This window comes from Equus przewalskii, chromosome 26 (genome assembly GCF_037783145.1).
Source record: "Equus przewalskii isolate Varuska chromosome 26, EquPr2, whole genome shotgun sequence".
NCBI lineage: Eukaryota > Metazoa > Chordata > Mammalia > Perissodactyla > Equidae > Equus > Equus przewalskii.
In genome coordinates this window covers 36,772,767-36,778,766 of record NC_091856.1, presented here as the reverse complement: position 1 = coordinate 36,778,766, position 6,000 = coordinate 36,772,767, and positions in this window count along the sequence as shown.

Below are 6,000 nucleotides of genomic sequence, written 5' to 3'. Positions count from 1 at the left end.
GACAACCTCGGAGCTCAGAGGATGAACTCTTCATTATTGGAAGATTGCCCGGAGAAAACATGAACCAGAAGCCCCACTCCAGAAAAGCACCCCTCCCACGCACTGAGGACGCCCGCCCGCCCCGGCTCAGTCTAGTCCTCCTTCCCAGGCTTCACGACGGCACCCAGGTCACCTTTAATCCTTGACGGCAGGTGCAGAGCAATCAGCTCCATATTCTGCCAGCTGTGTGTGTTCGGGTGGGGGGGGGGGCGCAAAAGGAATGTTTAATTTATCACTTGTCCCAAAACCTGGGGAAAAAATAATAATAATTCTGTCTTGAGCACCGGGAGAACATTATTTACAGCCTTAAACTTTCACAACAATTTGAATGCAAAACAGGATGTGCCGTATGTATAGCAGCTCGTCCCAACTGGAAAGAAAGGCATTTGGGAGCCAAACAGCACTTTCCTTTAAACTGCTCACTGAGAAAATGGTAAGACAGTCCGCGTTCCAGGGGAGGCTGTGAGCTGAAAATGCGCAGGTTCCGGAGAAAAAGATGACCGAAAGCGAAAGCAAGAGGCGCTCGATGACAGCCCTGCCCCGAGCAGACCTAGGCGGCTTCCTTTTCATCTAAAATAACATTTTTACTGATTTCGGCGTTCGTGCTCAGGTGAGGTTGCAGAGGCAAGCGGACACCACACGGATGAGATGCCCCCAAGGGCGTGCCCACTGAGGCCATATCCACTCCGTACCGAGGAGACAGGGGTGGGGGTAGGCACAGCTGACTCAGTTTCCCCACTCTTGAGAAGAGAACCAGCGCTTCTATTCCCAGGGGCTGAGATGACTAACGAGCAACCAAGGAGAGCTTTGAAGATGAAAAATATCCTCTCCGTCCCGGGGATTAATCATCGTAAAATGCGTGTTCCGTAACTGCGTGGCGACTTCATTACCCAGAGACGACACAGTGATCCTCCTCGTGCTGCTCTCGGGAGGTTGGTCCCGTTTTGGAGGCTGCGGTACCAATTCGGCGGAGAATCAAAGCTGTCTGCAGCAGCAGCAGCAAAGCTCCAGGAGCGTTTTTATACAACGAGAGACAGCAAAGCAGCTTCCAACGGAGCTAGGCCTCGCGGGGTCCAAGAGGGCAGGGCAGGGAGAGGCAGAAATGGCTCTTAGCTTGTGATGAAAAAATAGGATTGCTCCTGTTTCCTCCTGAGCCGGCTGAGAGTGCCCTTGGCTCTCGGAGAGGCCGTCCCAACGCCGGTGGTGGGCCGGGATCGTGGACGCTCCAGGATTTGGTCCCCCGTGGAGTTCTAGCTGACTCCCTCCAGCTAGCCCCCAGGGACGAAACCCTGGTCCTGGGCTTATGCTGAGGCGATAACCCCCGGGCCCGGCTCTTCCCTTTCTGAAGACTTGCCGTGCGGAGATGTGGGTCAAAGTCTCCCTCCACATCATGGGTACGCACAAAACGCCGTCGGCTCAGTTGCCTGAGACAGTCTGCCCTTAGTGGACACCCTTGAACACCTGTCAGCACTTCTGGGGCCCGCCCCCTCTGTGAGCAAGGAGAGGCTCTGTTCTTCTGGCCTCAGCAGTGAGAAGCCGCCGTGGACCTCTCTGGGCCTTTCTGCAGACATGCGACAGGTGGAGATGCCCAAGGTGTGGACTTGCAGCCGGGGGCAGGGCAGAGAGATGCTGAGCCGACCAGCGTGGAAGACTCAGTGCATCACTGTCTGGTTCCCGCTCCCACTATATCCATCACTGTCAACTCCTGAGCAGCCCAGGGCAGCCCACACTCCTGCTGACAGCAGCCCACCCTAGAGAGAGCAAGGAGGAAACAGGTGGAGGGCATCAGTGACCACACCCACCAGGACCACAGGGAACAAAACTGGAGGGTGGGGCCTGGCAACATTCCAGGATCCCGAACGCCCCCTGCAGACTGCTCTCCTCCAGCCTGTGGGGTTGCGGGAGGTAGAAGGAGAGAGGTATCCGCCAAGGGTCAGGGACAAGGTGTCCTGATTTAATCAGTCAACTCCCTGACTAACCGTCCAGTTAGTAGCTGATGCACTCTCAAAAGAAAAGGGGGTCCTCCCTGACAGGTTCAGCTTCTCAGTCTCTACAAGGGATCGGGTCATCTCTTGCATCCTTTTAGCCAAGCTAACCAGAGAAATTTGATAGGAGGAAGCAGAATGGATTTGAAAGCTGAGCCTCACAGGAGGAGCACCCCATGAGGATGCTAGCGGCTGGCGGGCAGTGTCTCTGTCCCAGAAAAGACAAAAATCTCCCTCCTTGCAAAGCTGCAGTTCAATTCCCCTCCACGCTCATCCACGCCTCCCTGCTTGCAGCAGCTCTGTGATCTGTACTAGGCTGCCTCGGGCCCCACAAGTGTAAGATGCAGAATGAGGATACCCTCCAGGGGGTTGCGAAGATGAAGAAACATGATGAGGTTGTTGGCCATCCCAGCCAGCACTCAATGAATGTCACCTGCTATTGTTATGCCATTGTGGACATCCTTTATACCAAAGACGGTTGAAATCTGCACGTGGATGGTGCTTCCAGCTGTGTGCCATCCACTGTACAGCCCCTCATGTCCAAAGCATGCCCAGGTGATCCAAGGCCCCGGGGCCACTCCTGCCATCAGCAAGCTCAAAGGGACCGGGGCGGCCAAAACTCCCTCTCCTTGCTGTCCGTGCAGCTCATGGGGTGATGAGGAGGCTGCTCAGGCCTTTGTCCTGACGGGAAGGGAAGTTAAAATATCTGGATGTCCACACTGCCCTGAGACCCAGGAGCGTCTCCATCAGGAATGGGAGTTGTTAGGACCTCTTCTCTGATTTTTCTCTTAGGAGGATTTGTAGGCGGTGGGGAAATTGTTGCACCTGATACCAAAGTGTGAATGACCCCAAACATCACCTGAGCAGCTCTGGTTAGCTAGGGACCTGGGTGGGCAGCACTTGAAAGAGGAACCTGTAGGGGTTCCCAAAAGGCAGTTTCAGTTCAACCGCGAGATGACACAGGGCTTTGCATTCTGCCGAGGAAAAAGCCACGGGATGCCCTCTGACCTTGTTTCCATCCTTATTTGTCGTGCCTTTTGAAATGTCTCTTCTTAAAACACTTTATGGGGCAATCACTCAAATGCAATGGTTGGGAAATAGGTCATAACTTGCTCACCCAACTCACTAATCAGGTTTGGAAATTTCTAGATGGATTCTTGAGCTTAGAGTGACCAACTGTCTGGTTTACCTAGGACCAAACGGTTTCTGGGACATAGAACTTTGCTGAAATTGGGACAGTCCCAGGCAGAAGAGGCCAGTTGCTCAGCCTGCTTGAGCCCTGGTCAAGGTCCCCTGCCGTGGCCCAGTAGCTCCACCCCGATTTCCCTCCATCAGGATGATTGACTGGTGGCCAACCAATCAGAAGCTTCCCTGGGATTCTTCCCTTGGAATTACTGGATCATCCTGTCTCTTGCTTCCCTGGTTGCAGAGGAGGATGATGGTGACCCCTCTGTGACCGAGGCTGGGTTCTCTCTGCCTTCCAGAAAGCTGCTCTCCGTAGAAGGTGAGAAAGAACCCAGACCGTCACCAGATGTGTGCTTGCATGAGTCTGCAAATTCACCCACCTGCCCACGGCCATCTCTTGTCTCTGGGATGACCAGGATTAAGGATGCTGGGAGAATGGAAGGAAGAGCTGTATGTCCAGGCCTGAGCCGTGGGCCCTGTGTTCCACTCCACTGGGCAGAGAACCTGCCATGCAACGTGACTGCACAGCGATGAGGGGCGCTGAGGAGAAGGTATTTATGTGCAATAAATATTGAATTCCACCCCGTGCTTCTCCCATAGCAACGCACAGCCCGGATTAGTTTATGCATTCCACCTACGTCTCCACACCCCTCAGCAAGGTTAATCCTGTCCTGATGCAGGTTTAAAAACTGAATCCACTGCGATGAACAACTTGCGGGCAGCCTCAGCCCATTCTTTTACACGGAGCAAATATGTTTGCACAATGGCTCCGGGAACAGGGCTCCAGAGCTGGAAACTCACGCGTTCAACACGGCTTTGTTCCCTTGGCGGCTCGTTTCATGCATTATATATGACGGTCCCCATCCAGCCCCGCCACCGAGCCAGCAAGCGGCAGCCGCTTGTCAGCCTGTTTAAATCAAGAGCAAAGCAGATTGTGTGCTGGTTCCCGGGAGCAAGGAACAGCGGAAGGATTAGGGATTCTAAGAACTAGCTTAACACAGGGGAGACGTGCACCTGAATTTCTTCTCGTCTATTCACAAGATTAAAAACACACAAAACTGAACAACCACCCCCAAACCAGAATAAAACAAAAAATGCTTACTTCCCGATTTACTTTCCCTGAGTTTCCAGAAGGTGAAAATGACCCTAATCTGTGCAAATCGAGAGAAGGACACTGAGTGACCTGTTTCTCCGGTGTTCTCGGGCTTGTCAACTCAGTTAAGACATTAGAAATCAGACGGGTGAGCAGAGTTCTTCTGGGATTCGGTCTCTGCTCCAGTCTTCGGCGAGCAGCACTGTGCAAACTCCTGGGGTCCCGGGGACGCTGGAGAGTTCTGGAGGGATGATCTGACACAACCTATTACCCTGCAAACTCCGGTCGCCCGTCTTCGGGTGCCCAGCAGGTGCTCTGCTTGGTGTTATCATTTCTGGGAAATTAAGTGGGGCCGCAGGAGAGGGCGGCTTCCTGCCAGAGCCCCAGGCATGGCTGCCCCGCCCGGCTGGTCTCCAGGATGTTAGGAGTGTCCTTCCCTCTGGGGCCTGCCACACGGCCCGCTCTCACCCTCAGCTTCCTCTAGGGTTGCTGAGCACCTCGGGGTGGGGGTGGAGGCTTGTAGCTGGAAGAGGGGCCGCCTAAAGCCTAGTGCCTGGGGCTCGGGCAGAGAGGAGGCTGACAGGGCTGGACAGGGGAGGACAAGAGAAAGGAAGGAACAGGATGGGGAGCAAGGCAGCTGTGCTGAGAAAGCTGGGGGTCCCTCCACAGCCTGCAGCCATGGGCAGAAGGAAACCTCCCCTCCGGGCCTCAGGGGCAGCCCCCCTACATCTAGGGACCTGTTAGCTAGCGTCCTGGGTGCTGGCAGAGCCCCACCCATCACCTTCTTCCCAACACTCTCTCTCTTTTAACAGCTTTATCGAGATCCAATTCACATTCCATAGAATTCACCCACTTAAAGCGCTCAGTTGAGTGCTTTATAGCACATTTGCAGAGCTGTGCCACCACCACCGCATTCTTGTTCTGGACCATGTCATCACCTCCAAGCAAACCCATACCCTTCAGCTCACCCCTCTGTCCCCCTCACTCCCTTGCTCCTGACGACCACAGATCTCCTCTCTGTCCTCGTGGGCTTGCTTCTTCTGGACCATATTTGGAAGCTTTGCATACTCCTTAGACCATCAGTGCTTCGTCCGTTTTCATGCTCGAATGGTGTTCCATTAGACAGACAGACCACAATCTGTTTATTTATTTTCAACTGATGGGCTTCTGGGTGGTTCGCACCTTTTGGTTAGTATGAATGGTGCTGCTGTGAACACGGGTGTATGAGTTTGTGTGGATGGCCATGTCATTTCCTCTGGGCACATGTGCACCTGGGAGTGGAACCGCTGGGTCACATGGTTGCTCTGTGCTCCAGGAGCTGCCCCCTTTCACATCCCCCTCACGCCGAGCGTTCTCGTGGTTCTACTTCGCCTCAAGTACGGAGACCTGTGGTCAAGGGCGTCTTCCGCTGGATCCGGCTCCTATAGAATTTAGGATCTTTTACCCCAGACAGAATCGTGACTCAGGAGCTGGGGCACTCTTGCCTGTCCTGAGAGGCTCCAGTCATGATGCTGTAACCAGAAGCCATGCAGAGCTCTGCGGCAGAAGGCCCAGGATCCCGGGGTCTGAGTGTGGAGCTGGTGAGGGGTCAAGAGGGGGGAGATGCCAGCTTCAGCAAAGAAGGGTCTGGAAGGACATCCGGTCCAAATGTTTCCTTGTAAATGGGGAAACTGAGGCTCTGAGAGGGCAGGGGTGTCC